Raw genomic sequence first — 22,684 nt, forward strand, 5'->3', positions numbered from 1 at the left:
TAACGCCCAGAAACAGCTGACCTGACAAAGTTTAACTCTTGAATCCAAGGCATCAGCCTGGGAATCCAGCATGGGACTGATCAAGACCCCCTGAATCTGGGTGTCAGTGAGGAGGCCTAGGGAATCTATTGAGCCTTGGGCAGTAGATCAGTGCCCATCCCAAGTATACACACGGACTTTGGACTCCATTAGAACAATGTGAGGTGCACTCTCACCCTGAACTCTTGGGGAAGGGTCTAGGCCCTGCCCTATATGAAATGACAGACTATGGACACCCCCATGGAGGGCCTCACCCTGCCTGGGGGAATGAGGGGATAACGGGGGGGGGGTTGGGGGGAGGAGGGGAGGGTCTAGGACCTCCCCAAAGTTTACAGATTGAGAGAGAATCCCTCATTGTGGCATGGGTGCCCAAAGTTCATTTATGTGCCAGGGATATATACTGATCTATTACACAAAGCCCCATGGATTGCCTAGTCCTCCTCAATGACACCCACATTCAGGGGGTCTGGATAAGTCCCATACTAGCTTCTCAGTCATCAGTATGGGGTCCAAGATCTCCCACTTCTTCAAGGCAGTTGTTTCTCTGGGTTACTCCAGCCCAGTTTGACCCCATTGCTCATCGCTCCTCCCTCTCTGTCACTGGGTTCCAGGAGTTCAGTTCAGTGTTTAGCTGTGGGTGCCTGCCTCTGCTTCCATCTGTCACTGTATGGAGATTCTAGGATGGTATATAAGATAGTCATAAAAACCATTATCAGGGAGAGGCATTTAAGGTAGTCTCTCCACCATTGCTTAGTTTGCCAGTTGATGTCACCCTTGTAGATCTCTGGAAATCTTACTAGTGCCAGATCTCCCCCTAAACCTAGAATGACTCCCTCTATTATGCTATCTCTCATTCTGTTCTCCTCTATTCTTCCTCCAACTCAATCTTCCTGCTCCCCCATGTCCTCTTCTCCCCTCCTTTTCTCCCCCTCTCTTTTTTTCTGGCTCCCTCTCCCCTCCCACCCATACTGCCAATCTGCTCAGGAAATCTTGCCTCATTTCCACCTTCCCGGGAGTGCTATGTATATCTCTATTAAGGTCCTTCCTGTTTCCTAGATTCTCTGGCAGTGGGATTGTAAGCTGGCACTCCCCTGATCCGAGTCTAAAATCCATATATGAGTGAGTACATACCATGTTTGTGTTTTTGTGACTGGGTTGCCTCACTCAGATGGTTTCTTCTAGTGCCATCCATTTGCCTGCAAATTTCAAGATTCCATTGTTGTTGAATTCTAACTTCAAAGCATAAGCATAGTGGTCTGATAAGACACGTGGAGTTATTCTAGTTTTTTTGTGCCTATTGAGGTTTGCTATGTTGAAGGTTCTATGTGGTACTGAGAAGAAGGTACATTCTATTGTGTTTGGTTGGAATGTTCTATAGAGGCCTGTTAAACCCAATTGGGTCATGACTTCTATTAGTTCCTTTGTTTCTTTGTTAATCCTGTCTGGTAGTCCTGTCTAGTTGAGAGTAGGGTGTTGAAGTTTCCCACTATAAGTGTGTGAGGTTTTATGTGTTGTTTGAGTTTTAGTAATGTTTCTTTTACAAACATGGGCACCTTTGTGTTTGGGGCATAGATGTTCAGAATTGAGACTTCATCATGGTGGATTTCTCCTGTGATGAGTATGAAATGACCCCATTCATCTCTTTTGATTGATTTCAGTTTAAAGTCTAGTTTGTTAGGTATTAGGATTGCTACCCCTGCTTGATTCTTGGGTTCATTTAATTGGAAAATCTTTTCCCAACCTTTAACTCTGAGGTAACTTCTATCTTTGAAGCGTAGGTGTGTTTCTTGTATGCGGCAGAAGGATGGATTGATTCTGTCTTTGAACACATTCTGTTAGCCTGTGCCTTTTTATGGACTAGTTAAAACCATTAATATTGAGGAATATTAATGACCATTGTTTACTCATTCTTGTTTGTTTTGGAATGGTTGGTGGTGGTGGAATTGTATGTAGATTCCTACCCTTTTCTCTTTTGGCTGTTGGTAAAGTGGGATTATCTATTGCTTATGTTTTTCTGGTTGTAGTTAGCTTCCTTGGATTGGAGTTTTCCTTCCAGAACCTTATGTAGGGCTGGGTCAGTCAATACGTATTGTTTAAATCTGGCTTTGCCATGAAATATTTTTTTCTCCATCTGTAGTGATTGAAAGCTTTTATGGGTATAGTAGTCTGGGCTGGCATCTGTGGTCTCTTAGTGTTGATAGAATATTTATCCAGGACCTTCTGGATTTCAGAGTTTCCATGGAGAAGTCAGGTTTAATTCTGATAGGTTTGCTTTTATAAGGTACTTCACCTTTTTCCTTAGCTGCTCTAAGTATTCTTTCTTTATTCTGTATGATTGGGATCTTGATTATTATGTGGCAAGGGAACTTTTTTGTGGTTCACTCTATTTGGTGTTCTGTAAGCTTCTTATACCTTTATTGGCATGTCTTTCTTTAGGTTTGTAAAGTTTTCTTCTATGATTTTGTTGAATATGTTTTCTGCCCCATTGAGATGGGTTTCTTCACCTTCTTCTATACCTATTATTCTTAGGTTTGGTCTTTTCACAGTGTCTCATATTTCCTGGATATATTGTGTTAAGGATTTGTTGGACTTAAGATATTCTTTGGTCGATAAATCTATTTCTCCTAGTGTGTCTTCAACACTTGAGATTCTCTCTTCCATCTCTTATATTCTGTTGGTTATGCTTGCATCTGTAGTACCTGACCATTTCCACAGTTTTTCTATTTCCAACATTCCTTCAGACTGTGTTTTTTATTGTCTCTATTTCAGCTTTCAGCCCTTGCACTGTTTGAATTGCTTCTTGTAATTTTTGCTTTGTGTTTTCCTCCCTTTCTTGCATTTGTTGGATTTTTTTGGTTTGTTTTTTATTCCATTTCTTGCATTTTGGGGGGGTTTCTTCAATTTGCTGCATTTTTGGTTTGTGTTTCTTCCATTTCTTTAAGGGATTTTCTCATATCCTCTTTGAGGGCCTCTATCATTTTCATGAAGGTGTTTATAAGGTCATTCCCTTCTGCTTCATCTCCATTGGGGCATTCAGGTCTTGCTGGTATAGAATCTCTAGACTCTGGTGGTATCATATTTGTTTTTCTGTTTCTGAGTGTGTTCTTGTATTGTCTTTTTTTCCAACACTTCTTCCAGTGGGTACAGAAAGAGCATCTTCCTCTCTTGGCGGGTAGGCAACCAGGGTTCCTTTTCAGTGGCTGCAAGCAAATACAATACTCTCTGACCTCTGCTCTCTGTCCTCTGCCCTCTGCCCTGAGTGTGGGCAAGAATAGACAGGCTCTCTCTGCAGGCTCCTTGTCGCTTAGTCTGGGGTCCAGTCACCCTGGCTGCAGTCCACAGGCCAGGAACTCCAAGAGATAGCAAGCTGGAGGAATTCAGGTCCAAGATAGGGACCTGGAGCTCACCTCTGCCCTCTGCCCTCTGTCCTGAGTGGGGGCAGGAGTAGACCTGCTCTCTGTGCAGGCTCCTGGTTGCTTGATCATTGGGGGCAAGTCGACCTGGCTGCATTCCCTGGGAGACCCAAGAGGGGGTGAACGGAAGGAATTCGGGTATCATTTTTATCTTCTGTCATTCACTCTTTTCTTAAATGTTCACAGACTGAGAAGGATGAATTGTAGTCTGATTTTGTTACTGTATTCCTATTCACTTCTCAATCTCCTATAGGTTTATTTCTCTATAATGAATAATGTTAGTGAATTTGGTGTAGACATAAATCTTGATGACTGTGAACATTGTAACAGAAGCAGAGATCTGTTTGCTGAAAGTTATTCTCTGACCTCCACACACATGTCACCACACCTGTGCACCCTCGTACATACACACACAAAAATGGATGGATGGATGGATGGATGGATGGAAAAGAAGAAAGCTTAAGCCAAGTGCATTCTTTCTCATGATCCCAGAATTTGGGAAGTAGAGGCAGGAGAAGATTAAAAACAGGAGGATGGGTGAGGAGGGAGGAGAAGGAGAAGGGAAGGGAGGGGAGGGGAAGTAAGGAAAGGAGAAAAAAAAGAAACTTTTCTTATTTTTCCATGCCAATCCCAATTTCCACTCTCTCCCCTCTACCTGCTTTCCCACCTTTCCCCCACCCCACCCCACCTCCATCTACTCCTCAGAGAGCTTAAGGTTTCCCATGGGGAGTCAATGAAGTCTAGCACATCACATTGAGGCATGTTTTCTTAAGCAAGCATGTAAACAATCATTTAGTGAGCAAAGTGACAGGACTTTGCTGAGTCTGTTCAAAGATGAAGACTGATCTATCTATATTACTGTTAGACATTCCTAGTTTCATTATTTTCAGTGCTGCTTTGTAATTCTCACTATACAATGGCAACATGATGAGGCTTTGTCTACTGTGATGTCAGCCATTATCACCAGGTACAGATGGAGTAACACCAAATCAGGTGTCAGTCATGTGCCCAATGATCACAACTGTAGTCCAGAGTGTTCTACCAAGGTACGAAGATATAATGTGCTTGCTCGGGGCCTGAGGGTCAAGAGGAGTTTGCAAGTCCCAGACTTAATCTTCCCATCACAGGCCCCACTGACAATACTCTTGGTATCAAAAAGGATGCATCAGACCAATTCAGTATGCCCCTCTAGGACTCTTAGACAGGCACCATATTCAATAACCCATAGCCAGATGGTGTTATCTGATGATCCACTAACAATCAGCGGGTCCCTGTGCCTCAGTCAGGTGATGCCCCGCTTATGTCCATTCAGAGTACGAATGAATTCACAAGCTCTCATGCTCCACAATTTAATGACCCTGTCTCCAGAAGCAGACACGATGTGCTTATCATCAAATTCTACTACATTGACAGCAGCACGGTGGCCAACCAGGACACAACATAAAGTGATATCAGTAGGAGAAGCCATGTCCCACACAGCAATAGAACAGACCATGGAACAAGTCACCATCAGTCCATTGCTGAGACGTAAATGCAGTACAGCTTCATTGTGATGGATGAGTGTGTTGAGAATTGCTCCCATGTTCACATCTCGGACTCTTACTGTCGAATCTGAAGAACCAGTTACAATGACTCCCTCGTCATTCTGGAGACAGAGGATAAAGCCAGTGTGTCCTGTTAGCACTTTCAAACATTCCAGGCAGGTTTTATCCCAGATATTGATAGAGCTGTCTAGGAGGCCACTGATAATTTTCTCATCATCATACTGCAAACAGTAAACACCTTCACTATTTTCAGAGCAACACTGGATCCCCTGCAATTTATGTCATCCACACTGCCAATTTGATTGTATGGTCTCTATGTCCTGGACAATCTTTGGGTATAATGATCTCCAAAATGAATTGGGAGGACCATCTGTAGGTCTTTTTTTTTTAAACAGGTACTGATCTCCCCCTCTTCTTTCTGAAAGGCCCTTCCAGAGAGGGTCAGTGGACACCATCCTTTCAATCAGCTTCTTCCACAGCATCCCTTCAGAGATCACTCGCTGCCATTCTTTACACACCAGCTCTGCTGCACACAGAGACCTGGCATCCACATAGGAAAGGATGTTTTCTGCTATGTGATCTAAGCCTTGTTCTGGCTGCGCGGTGATAAAATCCTGCTGCAGCATGGGCTTCAAGTAAGAGTTAGTGAGTCCATGCTGACAATGGCACATTCTTGAGATAAGGCGTTCCACAAATTCCACCTGATCTGACTCAGACCACTGGGCAAAGTACTTAATGGACAAGTCCTTTCTTCCTGTTAGCCACTCTGATGGCTTCTTTCTGGAGACAATCACAGATGATGTTCCATTACTTATCTGCCAAAGAGCACTTTTCTTTGGGGACTCATTTTCATTTTGATCTTCCATAATTAAGTGTTCTGGCAGGCACAGGTCCTGGGCTCAATTTTCAAGCAAACCCACCCAGCAATCCTAGCATTAAGCAGTATAAATTTTCATCCATGAGCTCAATGTTCTTGTCCTCAATCACGTAGTCAGGTTCCATGGTGGCCCCAGTGGCCCCGTCTTGCTCTCCCTGCTCAGCAGCAAATAGCCAGGGCAGAGGAGGCTCTGGCACCCAATCTAGCTCCAGGGCTTGTTTCTTGCCTCCTCCTAGGGAGACAGGAACAGCCAACAACAAACTAGAAAAGTCATTCCAACCTATTGTAGCTGGCTCACTGGAATGACCACTGGGAAGCTGCATGGACAGAGACCTCCCTACAATTGACCTTCCACCCACCCTCATGTCCTCTAACATTCATGTCCAACTAACAAGCAACACCTGGACAGCAATGAATGTGGCTCAACACAAAACTGCAAGCTTGCTTAAAACATTATAGTATTTTTTGTGTGTGGGTAGTTAGATGGTATAATTCTCAATAGTGAACTTTATAGAAAACAATGTCTGACTCTGGAGGTCCCTCATGGAGGGTCTCACCCTTGCTGGGGATCAGAGTGGGGATTAGGTAGGGGGCTGGGGGCCCTGGTGAGGGGGCAGGGGTGGAGGGGAGAGAGAAGGAGCTGGGATTGACATGTGAAGCAAGCTTGTTCCTAATTTAAATAAAAAAAGAAAAGAATGTCAAAAAGGTGGACACCACCTTCAACGCTAGCACTTCCCAAGAGGACCATGAGCAACTGAGGCAGAATTATATACAATTAAGAGAGGGGTATAAGCAGGGAAGTATCAGGAATCTTTGGTCTAATGATCATCCCTGACACTAACTCTATGAGGAAACAGTCTTATTAGCTGTCAGTAAGCATAGCTGCTCTGTGAAAATTATACTGGTAAAAACTGACCAGTGAACCGAATTCTTCTACACATTGACACAGATTTATTAGAAATATATAGCCGGGCGTTGATGGTGCATGCCTTTAGTACCAGCACTCGGGAGGCAGAGGCAGCCGGATCTCTTGACTTTGAGGCCAGCCTTGTCTACAGAGCAAGTTCCAGGACAGACTCTAAAACAATACAGAGAAACCCTGTCTTGAAAAACCAAAAAAAAAACAAGATATATATATATATATATATATATATATGTATATATACACTAAAATAATCATATTCACTAACAATAATATGTATCAACAACTTGAATTTCCTGTGACTAAAAGAAGTTGTTGCTTTAAACATTGTATAAGAATTTATCTAGTTCAGTCTTCCATAGCCAATTTTAATTAAAATTACACTTGAGAAATGGATTTTTGTTTATAATATAAGTGTGCTTCTGCCTGCTTCCAACATTCTAATCTGTTTTTGCCTTTGACCCATGGAGAAATAATTTCAAATCTGCCAATGCCCATCCTTAAATATTTCACAATCAGTGACCCATGCAATGATAAGTCATTTTAAAACATCTGGCTAAAAATTTATCTAGGCATCATAACAGCACACACAACAAGCTCTCTGGCTACCTGATATTCTTTCCACCAACGTATTTGAAAAGTGCTTCTTGATTTATAACTGTCTTTGTTCTGCTGCCATACACATTTCCACATGGAAAACTTTGCCACATGGGAACCTGAAATTTGGGGTAACTTAGGTCTGTGAATACTGACTATGGTTACCCATATACGACTCCAGAACAAACTGTCTCTTTTCCCCCTTTGGCGTGAGAGTCATTGTCCTGACAGTTTCAGGAACAGTGAGTTCTAGTATTTAACCATGCAAGGTATTGCTGTGGAATAATGCTCTGCACACTGTGAAGACTTGTCACTCAAATTGGCTTAATAAAAGCTGACTGGCCAGTAGTCAGGCAGGGATTATACACAGGACAACCAAACTAGGAAAATGGCAGGAGAACAGTGGATTCGGAGGAGACTCCAGTGAACAGCCACAGAAGCAGGGTGTGTAGAAAATGAATTAGCAAGCCATGAGCCACATACCAAAGCAAAGACAAGAAATACAAGTTAATTTCAATGTAACTGTTAGCTAGTAACAGCCCTGAACAACTGGACGTGCCTGTAATTAGTTTTTAGCCTCTGAGTGATTTTTGAGAGCAGCTGCAAGACAGGAAAAATCAACCTACATGGTATCTACCACTGTGACCTGTTATAAAATGCCCCAAGATCTATTTCCCATCCTCTGAGGGACCCTCTTTGGGAATGCCTTTGAATCTCTCTACCACAGAATCTGACAGGTTGCTTTTCAAACCAGTTATGAAGATATTGATTCTAATCACAGCTTCCAGGGTTATCACCTGAGTGGATGGGATACAGAACAAAAGGTTGCCACATCTAACACAATCTAGACCACTGGTTCTCAACCTGTAGGTTGTGATCACTTTGACAAACCTCTGCCTCCAAAATATTTACATTAGGATTCATAACAGTAGCAAATTACAGTTATGAAACAGCCTTAAAAACAATTTTATGGTTGGGGGTCATGACAACATGAGGATGTGTATTAAAGGGTCACAGCATTAGAATGGTTGAGAACCAGTGCTCTAGACACTCTAGAGCTGTTCCAATTACACCCACTAAGAGGACATACTTAAACATATCATCCTCAGACAATGACCTGTCTACTCCTTCAGATGGCAAAAGTTCTTTTATGTATAAAGAGGACATGAAAAAAATAACACTTTATTCTATTCACATGAATCCAAACTCATTTATGCCCTCATAGAAGATTTATACTCACATGCTTTTCAAGATGCTATGCATACTCTAATCTAATTTTATATTTGTTTTCATCTCCCTTTAGTGTGCTGTTGAACATAGGGAAAAAAGCAAGAGAAGTTTTATCATAGTTTTTATTTCACATTTTCAATCATAATCAAAACCCATTCATACTGAGGAGTTAATAGATAAAAATATTTTCTATTGTTCTCAATCAACAAAATTAAATTAAGGAAGAGAAAGACCCAAATATCAACACCTGGGATCCAGATGTTTTGTACCAAAAGTCTTAGCTATAGTTGCTCTCTGTGGAAACAGTTATCTGCAATATCTACAATATACCAAAGTACAAGAAAGATACTGAAAAACTGAATATTGACATATAGCAATCACCAGTTATGAACTATGATTAAACAAAATATGGGAATACGGATTGAGTCCTGTCACTTCGTCTTTAGTCTTCTTTTGAAAATAATTCAATTTGCATGTGTGTTGAAAATAACTCAGCATCATCACATGTATTTAGACTCTTCTTCCCTCTTAGAATAACACCTATGATCAGCCTGTTAGCATTCTCCACTAACATGCAGATGGCTCTACACACACATGTACCTACAGGAAACTAGGAAGATGTTAAATTACCTTCTGATACCAAATACTGATGACAGAGTCCTAACCAAATAACTGAATAGCACAGGAAATTAAGGGTTATATAAGCATATTAAGTATCTATATAACAATTATAATGAATATTAAATATAACTACATAAAAAATTTGTTGTTTTGAAGTTCAGGGAAAGTTTATTCCAGGACCTCTCCACAATACCAGACTTGATAGATAATCAAATATCTTAAAATGTCATGCTATCTATACATTTTAAATTCTTCAGAGAACACTTTTTAATACATTTATTTTATGCAATTATAATCACCTCGTTTTCACCCTTCACTTTACTCCCCCAAAGCTACACTTATGTCCTTCCATTTTCTCTTTGAAATTCATGGCCTCCTTTCCCATTATATGTTGTCACATGTATTCCAAAATATATAAATACAGTCTCACCTATCTGATAATGTCACTTGAATGTATATGATCTCAGGGATGACCATTTGTTATTGGTTATCCAACTGGGAGTCTCTTACCAGAGAAAGACTATTTTCCCCACTCTCAGAACACCTTTGTTGTCTATGCCTCTTTGTCTAGGATTGAGGTTTCATGAACTTCCCCCTTGGATATTAGCATGAATGCTGATGTCATCCTTTTCCAGATCTTTTTTGGATAGCCATGTTGATGATACTTCATGAGTGTACCTTCTCCGACATTTCTAAAAGGCCCAGTCTCATTAAAGCTTCCTATTTCTCTGGATCTTACAATATTTCTTCCTCCATATTGGCAATGAGCCCAAAGCTTTATATATAGGAGTTATGCTGTGTATGTTCCAAATATTACTGGACAACACACAATATCTCTTTCTCTTCATTTTCAGACATTTGGTTTATGTAGTATTCTAAATAAGTTAAAAATAGAAATTTTTTTGATGAGTAGTAAGAATTTACTGATCTGTGGATAAAGAATTAAATTTTTTATTATTTTAATTTTAAATAGCTTGCTTCACATATCAATCCCAGTTCCCTCTCCCTCCCCTACTCCTGCACCCCCCCCACTATTTCCCACAGCCTTCCACCCTATCACCATTTCCTTCCACATAGGGGATATCTAGAGTCTGTCATTTCACTCAGGGCAGGGTCCAGGCACTCTCCTAAGAGTCCAGGCTGGGAGAGCATCTCTCTTTGTGTTATGGACACATGAAGTCCTTTTGTATGGCAGAGATAAACACTGATCCACTGCCCAGAGCCCCATAGGTTGCCCAGGACTCCTCACTGACTCTCACACTCAGGGGGTCTGGTTCAGTCCCATGCTGGCCTCCCAGCTATCAGTCTGGAGTCCAAGAGCTCTCCCCTGTTCAGATCAGCTGTCTCTGCTGGTTTTGCCAGCCCATTCTTTGCCAATTTTCTCATTGCTCCTCTCTCTGTGTCACTGGGTTCCATGGGTTCAGTTCAGTGTTTAACTGTGGGTGTTTACCTCTGCTTACATCAGTCACTGGATGAAGGCTCCAGGATGGTTATAGTATGCATGGTACCCCAGAGAAGAGGAATGAGGCAAGATCTTCTGAAAAGATTGGGAACACGGCCAGGGGTGGGGGGGAGTGGGAGCTGGGAAGAAGAGAGGGGGAGAAGAGGAAGAGAGAGTAGGTCATGGGGGAACAGGAAGGTTGTTGAATAGGGGACAGAGGGAATTATAGGTTAGAAGACAGATCTGGCACCAGTGAGACCTCTAGTGGTCTAAAGGGATGACACCAACTGGCAAGCTAAGCAATAGTGGAAAGACCACCTTAAATGCCCATTCCTGATAAAGAATTAAATTTTAACATGTAGTTTTAGATTAATGCGTTTTACTGAAGTGATGATTTTAAGCTCTCCTCCAAGATCCTGAGTTCTTTTGCCTTCAGTAGCTGGCTAGCTTTCCAGTCACAGGCATATTTCCTTCTTCCTCAGGGGAACTTAAATTCAACTAGACAGATCTTGGTTACCAATGTATATGCAGCACTATTGCACCCTTAGACTCACAATGCCATGGTAAACATTGCTGTGGTTCACAGCATAATAGCTAGGTAAGACTGTTATTTACTACCCTCCTTTGGAAGCTTGCATGGCACTCTGTGGTACTATGAAAGCTATTCCTCAAAGAGGACACTTTCAGGTCACATCACTTTTAGAACTAACACAGAATAAGTACTATGAGAACTGCTGTTATGCAGAGGATAATGACATGAAGAGTTTCTGTCTAAATCCTTATATTTCACAACTGTAGACACCATGGAATCAGAACTTGTAGATATGGAAAGTTGCTTGTATATTAAATTATTATCATGGTAACAGCTACAATGAAGAGGTACTAATGCAGTCCTGCCCTCAAAGATATAATCTAAAAAGGCATAGAAAAGATGCTAACGTCCTACATATATTCCCTATATGACTATTTCAAACACAATAGTAAAACACTTTCCAAGCATATGCAAGGCCATAGGTTCCAATTCCCTGTACTTCTGAAACAATGTACTCAAATGATTTCACGAAGTTCTTTAGGTTCTAAGAGCTAGGAACAGAGGAATAGGAATACATTATCCATTCACCATTCACCAGCAGTTCAAATAACAAAGACAGAAAATGAATAATAAATTCAAAATAACTACAGGTAACATTAAAAGGAAAGTATGGGTAAACTTACGGGGAATGTTGTGGATAATTCTATGAGTCATGCTATTAAAATTATTTTCGAATCAGTGAGTTAAAAGTAATTTCATATTTTTTAAATTATGCAGCTGAACAAAATTTTGTCTAGAAAATCATGTCACTAGGCAGGAGAAGCTTGATAGGGGCCCTCATTTTAGTAAGAACATAATGGTTGATGGGAGATGGAGAAACCTTTACTGCAGTGGTATCACCACTGGATAATTGTCCATGTCTCCCAATCATGCTCCTTAAAGCACCCTAATTAAATTCTTTTTTCTTTTTCTTATTTAGAAACAATCATTTTACTTATCAATCCCCCCATTCCCTCTCTCTCCCATCCTCCCATACCCCTATCAGCCCCCAACCCATGCCCCACCTACTCCTCAAGGATGGTGAGGCCTTCCGTGAGGGATCAGCAAAGTCTGTCACATAATTTGGGGGAGGGCCAAGGCTCTCCTCCATGTTTCTGGGCTGAAATAGTATCTCTCCATAGCTAATTAAACTCTTAAGACTCCAGAAAAAAAAGACACGTGAAATAAGAGGAGAGAATAGCTAGGGAAAATGAAGGGATCAGTGGAAGAGGGGGAGGGATAAGATAAAGTTAAGGGGGTAAATGTGAAAAATAGGCTATATAAATTATGAATAAGTGTGAAAGCCAATGTCCTTTACCTTACATTACAAACAAGAAGCTTTTCAGTTTAATGAGATCACATTATAAATTCTCAATCTTAGTGCTTGTGCTATTGATTCTCTGTTTATGAAGTTGTCTCCTTTGTCAATGTGTTCAAGATGATTCCCTACACTGTCTTCTATCAGGTTCAGTATATCTGGATTTATGTTGAGTTCTTTTACCCACTTAGACTTGAGTTTTGTACGGGGTGATAAATATGCATCTATTTTCATTATTCTAATGAAAATATTCATTTAGAATAGCACCATTTGTTACAGATGCTTTATTTTTCCATGATGTATTTCTGGCTTTTTGTTTTTATAATAATTCAGTTCTCCATACATGTGTCGGTTTATATCTAGGTCTTTGACTTGATTCTAACAATCTGGTTAGATGCCTATACCATGTTGTTTGTATTACTATAGCTCTGTAGTAGAGCTTGAAAACGGGAATGGTAATATCTTTAGAAGTTCTTTTATTGTTCAGGATTGTTATAGATTACTGAGATTTCTTGTTTTTCCATATGAAATTCAGTATTGCCCTTTCAGGATCTGTAAAAAATTTGTTGGAATTTTCGTGGGGATTTTATTTAGTCTGTAAATTGCTTTTGGTAGGATAACCATTTTATTATGTTAATTCTAGAGATACATGGGCATGGAAAATCTCTCCATCTTCTGATAATTCTTCAATTTCTTTCTCCAAAGATTTGAAGTTTTTGTCATACATACTTGGTTAGAGTTACCCCAAGATATTTTACATTGTTTGTGTCTGTTGTGAAGGGTGTTCTTTACCTCATTTCTTTCCCATCAGTTTGTCATTTGCAAAAAGGAGCATCTGACCTTTTTTGAGTTAATATTATATCCAGCCGTTTCCATTAATGTGTTTATTATTTGTACAAGTTCCCTAGTAGAATTATCTGCAAATAATGATACCTTGACTGCTTGACTGCTTCCTTTCCAGTTTGTGTCCTGTTGATCTACTGTCAGTTGGAAAAAGATGTTCACCAACTCCACAACCAATGGAAAGCTAATATCAAAAATATATAAAGAACTCCAGAAATTAGAAATTACAAATCAAGTAATCAAATTTTTAAAATTTGGTATGGATTTAAACAGAGAATTTTCAAGAGAAATGGTAAACGACTGATAAACAAAGAAATGTTCAACAGCCTTAGCTACCAGAAAAAAAGAAAATCAAATCTACTTTGAGATTCCATCTTACAACTGTCAAAATGGCTAAATTCAAAAGCACAAGTTGCAGCTCATGCAGGCAAGGATGTTAAGGAAAGGGAATACTCTTCCATTGCTGGTGAAGTGCAAACTAGTATAGCCACTATGGAAAATAATATGGTAATTTTCCCCAAAATTGGGAATCCATCTACCCTAAGACCTAAGGTATGACATTCTTGGGCACATACCCAAAAGACACTCCATTATCCCACACTGTTACTTGCTCAACTATATTTGTAGCAGTTTTATTTTTAATAGCCAGAAACTGGAAACAACATAGATATCTCTCAAACAAGATGTGGTACATCTAAACAATGGAGTATTACTCAGCTGTTAAAGTAACATCATGACATGTGCAGGAAAATGGATTGAACTAGAAAAATCTCAACCTGAGCCAGGCATCCAGATCCAGAAAGACCAACACGATATATTACTAACTTATAAGTGGATATTTGCTGTGAAGTAAAGAAAAACATCACTGCAATCCGGAGACATCAAGAAGCTAAGTAACAAGGAGGACATAGACGTTCCTGTGAACGGGAAATAGAAAGCATTATACAGGTGGAATTGGGGACATGTTAAGATGGCAACAGGATACATCATGTGGGGAGAAACGGACAGAGGAAGAGAGTAAATAGAAAGATAACTAGAATTGGGAGGCATTTGGGAGGCAACGTGGAAACTTCCTGAAACCTGTGAGGGTGACCCTATTGAGTCCTCACAGTAATGGAGGATATGGAGCCTGAACCAGCCATCTTCTTTAATCGGGCAAAGCTTCCAGTGGTGGAACTGGGACAACAACTGAGCCATGAAACCTTGAACCTACAATCAGTCCTACCTGAAAGATGTGCTGGGACAATGTTGGCTCAGAGTTTGAGGTAGTGGTCAACTTGAGGCCCAACTGCCTAGATGGCCAGGAACCACCTGGATTGCCAGGAACTGGAATCTGGATAGAACAGAGACCTGGGGTGGAAGCTCATAAACTGGCACAAAAAAATCAATGAAGTGATACCTAATGACATTCTACTATACTCATACAATGATGCCTAGCCCAGTTGTCATCAGAGAGGCTTTCTCTGGCTGCTGATGGAAGCAGATGCACAGACCCAGAGACCAACATTAGACAGAGCTCAGAGAACCCCAAAGAGAGGGAGGAAGAATTGTAGGAGTCAGAGGGGTAAATGATGAGAAATAACTAAGCAGGGATTACAGGGGCTCACAGAGGGAAGTGGCAGTCACAGAGCCTGTATGGATCTGCAGCAGGTCCTCTTCATATACATTGTAGTTGTTTGGATTGGAGTTTTGTGGGACTCCTAACAACAGGAATGGGGGTGTCTCTGACTCTTTTGTAGGCTCTTAGGACCCTTTTCCTCCTCCTGTTTGCCTTATCCAGCTTTGATATGAGGGTTTGTGCCTACTCTTCTTGCATCTTGAAATGGCATGTTTGGTTGATATCCCTGGGAGTCTGCTCTTTTGTGATATAAAACAAAAGAGCAGTGGACCTGAGGCAGAAGGAAGATGGAGGATGACTGGGAGGAGTGAAGGGAGTGACAACCTCACTCAGGATATATTGTATGAGAGAAGAATAATTTAAAGAAGGAAAAAATTTAAAAAATATACATTAAAGAATGTAAATTCTGAACTCAAGTAGATCATTAGATACAATCTAGAACTGAAAGAGTAGGGGGGCAAAGTTGAGATTGCCCATAACCCTTACCATCAGAAATGAAATTCTTAGTGTCATTTTCATAGACTTAACGATATAGTATACCACCTTACTGAGGAAATTAGTTTTAAAAGGGAATCATTGCAACAAACAGAAAAAGACTGGAAGAAGATCCACTACTGTATGAAGACATAAGAAAGGCATAGATTTGAAGAGTGGATGGCCTCCTCCATAATTTGGGTACGTAAACCATGCTACAATTGAAATTGTAATGCTGTAGCAATGGATAAAATGCATGCTCTGTTGTCAAATGGTTCATAATAACAAGAAACAGAGATCATCCATGAGTGTAGGACATATCATCAAGAGGGGAAAGTTATGTCATATTAATCATCAAAGACAGAATGTGTAAAGTAGACCCAATATCTTAAAAATGGATAGTTGTTGCTGGGCATGGTGGGTATGCCTCTAATAACAACACAGGCTGATCTCTGTGAGTTCAAGGACAACCTGATCTACATAGTGAATTCTGGAATTGACAGAGCTGCATAGTAAGAACCTGTAATGAAAGAAAAAATGGTTTTTGCCAGAGAAGATTGTGTGTACAACACACCTTGTTTCCATGTGCCACACTGTTTTCTAGAAGCTTAACTCATGGGAAATTGTTTCAAACTAAGCACCACACTAATACTCCTGTTATCACTGGCATTTTACAGAGAGGAACACAGTAGAAAATAGAGACTAATCAACTGCCTGTGGCCACACAGTGAGAAAGAAGGGGGTGTTCACACTAGGCTATGATAGTGTCATGGAGAAAATATTTGTCTCATTGTCTTTGTGCTTTGAGTCCTGACTACTAATAGTTCAAGGTATTGCAGGAGAATCCTGGTGTCCTGCTGGGCTCAGTAAACACTTCAAGAGCAAGTACTGTGCTTATATTCTGAAAATTATCTCCAGTCCATACAAATGCTTGTCCTGTAGGCTGAGGGCCCACACTTCTCTTACCATCCATGGGTAAGCATGACAGGCAAGCATGTGTTAGAAAATTTTTGCACCAATCTTGTTTTGCTTCTTCTTCAGCAGACACTGAGTTTCCTCCTCCATTTTCTTTCTTTGCTGTTCTGCTGCTCTTTTCTCTGTCTGCAATGTTCTGCTGCCTCAGGACTTCTGCTGGCCAGGCTTCATCTTCTTCCTCTTCCTTTGCACTGGTATTTTCTTCCGGGTTTCAAAGTCACCTGATTCTGAAGGTTGCTGGATAAAAGGCATAACTTGTGTAGCCACCAGTTTACTAGAAAAACTGGTGCTACCATTTGGGATACCAAAATTCAATGGTTCTATCTTCTCAATGACACTTTTCTGGGTTTTCCTTATACTTGGTATCATGTCCCTGAAATAGGTTCCAGGTGTTCCAAAGAATTTTGTTGTGTTGTCACATCCCCATTCCCTCCTTCATTCTTTACACTTTTGGGCATCTTTATCCCAGGAAGTCCACTCCTCCACATTTGTCTACTTAGGGAAAGGGGAATATTCAGCTCTGGTGGGGAAAATCATTTGGTCTCAGCTTAATTTCCTTCCTCTCCCCAAATTGTTTGTTAATCCCTTTCGAAATGAAAACAGGTACAAATTTTAAATAACCAAACTTGAGTGATGGCCAAGGTGACAACGAAAAATTTCCCTTGTTTACCTGCTCCCTGCTTGCCTTCAGGAGTCTCCAGGACTGCCTGCAGCTCACCCTAGTCCAGCTCAGTCCGAGCTCGGTTCATTCATAGCCTGGTACAGGCTTTGTCACAGCAACCACTGTCACAGTGGAGTTGCCACGGCTGCCCCTCTCTCTTTTCTAAGAATTTTTCAGGGAGTTTTTTTTATTCTTGGATTTTTAAAAATTCAATATTAATGTAAGTAATGTCTTTCTCATCATAGTCACTCAGAGTATTATTCCTTTGCACCACAAAGTCTCATGTATACCTATGGGCAAAACAGTTTCTAAAGCAAATAAGAAAACAGAATAAAAGAAGAGGGAGAGGAAAAGAGAACTAGAGAGAGAAAAACTTCAGAAAAAAGAATGACAGAAGTTCTTTCATGAGGGAAACACACATAGACCAAACACACAGGGCAACTGTCACAGGTGAGAGAAGAAACTTCTCCTAAAAGTCTATGGTGAAAATGGTTTAAATATGTTTAAATCAGTAAAGAACAGAAAATAAAACTACAGCAAATCACCTACCCCGAAGAGCATGCCTAGGTGTGCACCAGTCAGGCTGCCTGACAAACTAGGCTGCCATTCCATCCCTGATTTGGTGCTTCATATAGGTGTAAGCATTGCAGCTTGGATGGAAATGTATGCTGGCAGTTGGGAGGTAAGAAATACCAAAAAGTCAGTGTAAGCTTAGCAGCTGACAGCTCTGCTCCAGGGAAAGCTTTCCCCAGTGCAAGTGTAACAACTCTGCTCCTGTAGGGAAGGGTTTGGATGGTGTAGTGGTTGCAGTGATACTCTGCTAGTGAAAGTTTCCCCCATGAAAGTGTTACAGCTATGCTCCTCTAGTCAGAGAGATAGAAGCCTGCTCAGGTCCCCCATGATGTAACAACTACTTCTCTACGGGATAGTTTCCCCAGCTAATATGTTGTATATCTGCTCTGCTCTGGTTCCAGTAAAAGTTTACAGAGGAACTCACATAGCACAACAAACCTCACTTAAGAGATTTATTGGGAAGGAAAATCTAGAATGGTGACTGTTTCTACTTGGGTGAGAAGCAGCAACAAGTTGAACAGAATACAGAGATTCTCTAGAGTATAGAGGTTTTTTTTGGATGGGGCGGGAGAGTTTTCCAGTTGGCATGGATTGGTGGGTCTTTTGACCTGATTCTGGGACAAGCTCATGGATTGTTGGGAATTCATGCTCAGGGACTGGTGTGATTTCAAGCACTAGTCCTGGATTCAAGTAAGAGTAAGGGTAATTTTCCTTGCCCATATCTCAGATCAATTCAGGGTTGAGGTGCTCTTTCCATGGTCCTTTTACCCTACAGCAGGGCAACCCCAACACCCACTGCATTTACAATCTCCTGGACCACAAAGGGAAGCATGTGCTGCAGAACTAGATCTAGGAACATGTCTTCACCAAGGAAGATGAAAACCTGAAGCATGACTCTGATCCAATAAGCCTGGTATTCATGGCATTTCAGACACCAGAGGCCTTGAGGCAGACCAATGACTTGTGACAATGAGTATTTGCACTTAGAGCTAACTGGGCAAAAAAAAATACACTGAGCAATATGCTGCAGTTTCCAATGCTGTAATGACAACGGAATATTCCTTTGTGTCTTTTTAAACATCTTGAATCTTTTGATGATGTTTATGGTTCTCCATTTAAATTCTTAAGTTCATCTAGTTAATTGACATTGACAAAGGTTTCTATAGGACCGGTAGATTTTTTCAGAGGTGAGACGGACTTGAATTTTGACAGTGTTTCCATTTCTGCACTGAGGTTTGGGCAGGAACACTTTTTGCTAATTCTAAATTTCATACTGAAAGAGCAAGTTGGTGTAGAAGAGATGATGTGCCAGTGAGTTTGGCCTACAGGTTAGGAATGACTTAGGCTAAGGGCAGATGGATAGAGGGAATGGACCTGAAATACAGGCTGTGAGTCCCAGATCAAATTACTTGGAAGAAAGTTTGCATGATGCATAGAAAGCATCTGTGTGTTTGATGTAGGCAAGGTAGGTCATTGCAGAAGGCTAGAAATTGGTTGCAGCACCGATGTGTGGGCAACCCACCATCCCTGTATATTCCTGAAGCATACTTTTGGAAGTTTATGACCGATCAAAAATTAATCAATACTTTCCTTTCCAAAATGCTTAAACTTAGAACATTTAAACTTTCTGAAATAGGAACATGATTAGGATAATATGAGCTACTATACAACTAACTAAGCATGAAAGGAGTCTTCCCTGTGTCTTTGTATCTAATGTACCATTACAGCTTATAAAAATTGTATCAAAAGAACCTCTGTAATATTTCTTCTATATAGAAATTCCCAATATGAATAATGTTTACAACTTTCAGACTTTTGGGTAGAAAGGTCTCAAGGTTTCTATGTTTTACTCTACAGATTACTAGCAGTTGTCACAGTCATTAATCTTGAAATTTTCAGGCAAATGAATGCAATTAGAAGAAATCATCCTGAGTGAGTTAACCCAGTCAAAAAAAGACAAACATAGTATATACTCACTCATATATGGATTTTAGACATAGAGCAAAGGATTACCAACCTTTAATCTATACTGACAAAGAACTAGGAAAAAAGAGATACCATTATAGAGGGAGCCATTATAGGTTTAAAGAGAAATCTGGCACTAGGGAAATGTCCAGAGATCTACAAGGATGACACCAACTAACAATCTAAGCAATAGTGGAAAGGCTACCTTAAACGCCCTTCCTCTATAATGAGATTGATGACTACCTTATATGCCTTCCTAGAGCCTTCATCCAGGAGTTGATGGAAGCAGAAGCAGAGATCCACAACTAAGCACTGAGCTGAACTCCTGGAATCCAGTTGCAGAGAGGGAGGAGTGATGAGCAAAGGGGTCAAGACCAGGCTGGAGAAACCCACAGAAGCAGCTGACCTCAACAAGGGGTAGCTCATTGACCTCAGATGGATAGCTGGGAAACCAGCACAGGACCAAACTATGCTTAGCAATTGCATTATACGTTTTTTGCTTGCAGCTTTACTTTTAAATTGTTAAAAAAAAATCATTTGTTCAGCTTAGTTCGGTGGCACAAAACTATAATCATATCCACTTAGAAGGCATTGTTAATTCAAGGACCACCAAGACAATAGAGGAATCAAATCTTGAAATAAAAAGAAAAAACACAACAACAAACAAAAAGCATGAAGCTCGGGCCAAATAAAATGCCCTGGGATAATTCCCAAGCACTAAACAAAAATCATTCTACTAATTCAATGTTTCATAAGGGTAAGAAAAAAGTATATGAGCCCAGTTTGTAGAAATTTGCAAGTTCAAATTTCAGTATTTCAGATTAAAATTGAAAAATAAAACACAAATTATATAAACAGACCAATCATTTATTTCAGAAAGCATAAATGTTGTTAACATGTGTGTGTGTGTGTGTGTGTGTGTGTGTGTGTGTGTGTATGTCTGTGTCTCTGTGTGACTGTGTGTCTGTGTGTCTGTATTATTTGGCAAAATCTATCACAAATTGATTTTTAATTCTCATTCTCAGTTTTGTTACTACATGCTCTGAAGATAACATGACAACTCATTTTTAAAATATCTATACTGCCTGCTTAACATTTATTCTTAGGGTAAAGTAGGAAATATGATACCAAAACATAATAAAAGATGACCTATAAAATAATGAGAATGCTCTGGGATTTTGTCCTTTCAGTTGTTTAGTTTGGGTTCTGTTTTGTTCTATTTTTTTCACCACACTTTTCTTTCTCTTTTTAAAGGGATTTGCTAGATTCAGGTAGGTTCATTCATTTATATAAACTTGCTTTATGAAATTTCTGACTCCAAATACTATTTTTTTCCTTAGACACACCCAACTTAAGTGTTCTTCCATTTGGCAGACTGGGGGGACCTGCACTTCAACATAGTGTCTTTAATTTTTATTTCTTAAATAAATTTTTAATTTAACTTTATTTCTTCACTTTTAATTTAACTTTATTTCTTAAATAATCCTATATAAAACTTATAGATTAAACAGAATAAATTTCTAAATTAAAATAAAGACGGAAAAATCCAGGTGGTGGTGGCTCACACCTTTAATTCCAGCACTTAGGAGGCAGAGGCAAGCAGATCTCTGTAAGTTTGAGGCCAGCATGGTCTACAAGAGCTAGTTCCAGGACAGCCTCCAAATCCACTGAGAAACCCTGTCTCGAAAAAACAAACAAACAAACAAAACAAAAAATCAGAAAAACAATTCCTGCTTTTTTTCTCCAAAATAAATGGACAGTGTGCACCACAGGTCCCACTTTCTTTCCTGAAACAAAAGCATATTTTGTCTCACTGTACATCTTCCTAAGGAAGCCTCACACACTGAGAAACTGTGTGGATTTGGAAATGAAAAGAACTCAGAAATACACAGTGTAATTGGCAAGGATACTTCCTATCTATAAAGCATCAACCAAAATTGCTTTATCTTCCTACTTGTGTTTCTTTTATTGACAATGAAATTACCCTACAGCATATATAAGAGTTGAGAGTTCTGGGCCTTTGTTCTTCATCTTCCACTCCTCACGAATAACTGAGCAGTGTCCTCCAGGCCAGCAGACTAATCATCTGAGAAGAAGCTTCTCCAGGGTAGGCACCTGGAAATACAAAGCGTTTTAACTTGATATTAAATTGTGAGCAGCTTTTAGAGAGAGTATTTTAGTGGGCTGTATAGAAGATATTATTTTTTGTCATTGAGAGCCTAAGTGCCTACAAGAAGCTGTAAAATATAAAATGTATTAATTTTGAAAATTTTAACAATTAACAGAAGATTACTGAGCTAATACTTGGAACAGTGAGTCCACCAAAGTCTACAATTTCTCCTTTCTCCTCCTTGTACCTTATGGTTCTTTAACATTCATAATGATGGATTACTCACAGATGGACTCTGAAAATAATTATTCTAACATACATATTACAATTAATTTTCTTATTTTTTAAGCTTAACATAAAATATATCCTAGAAAAAAGCCAATAAGTCACATTTGTTCATAATATCTATTGAAACTATCACTAAGTTTCTTTCGAGGTTACGTCGTTCAGCTGCCATATTTATAATATTAACAAAGCTGAGAGTGGTAGCTGAGAGGTTACTGTGCACAGTGATATGTAGGGAGAACTCGGTAAATCTGACTCTGGAAAAAGATGACAAACGTTAAGACACAGAAAAGAAAATAGAGCTAAAGAATGATATCTTCTTCTGTCCTAGTTATTGATGGAATATAGTTAGATGTTAGAAAGCAGATTTATGAATACTTTTGCTGACTAACACAACTTCATTTAATGGTAAATGTAAGCCATATACTAAATGATGCTTTGTCCTTAGATTGCACCTAACAGGAAGACTTCTTCCTAATCAACTGCGTGTCATGAATTATTAAATTTATCACATATGATCAAGATACAGTGGTGATATATCAACCACAATTCAACAACAGTCTGCTATTATATGACAGAATGTACAAGTGAAAATGTCCACTTTGAG

General features: G+C 39.8%; 2 pseudogenes; both read right to left on the reverse strand.

The window, feature by feature from the left end:
- Positions 1 to 4,467: 4,467 nt before the first annotated feature.
- LOC101840722 lies at positions 4,468 to 5,998 on the reverse strand (annotated as a pseudogene).
- A 10,509-nt stretch (positions 5,999 to 16,507) lies between these two features.
- LOC101840447 lies at positions 16,508 to 17,756 on the reverse strand (annotated as a pseudogene).
- Positions 17,757 to 22,684: the final 4,928 nt, after the last annotated feature.

The sequence above is a fragment of the Mesocricetus auratus genome, unplaced genomic scaffold (assembly GCF_017639785.1).
Source record: "Mesocricetus auratus isolate SY011 unplaced genomic scaffold, BCM_Maur_2.0 Super-Scaffold_100006, whole genome shotgun sequence".
Lineage (NCBI taxonomy): Eukaryota > Metazoa > Chordata > Mammalia > Rodentia > Cricetidae > Mesocricetus > Mesocricetus auratus.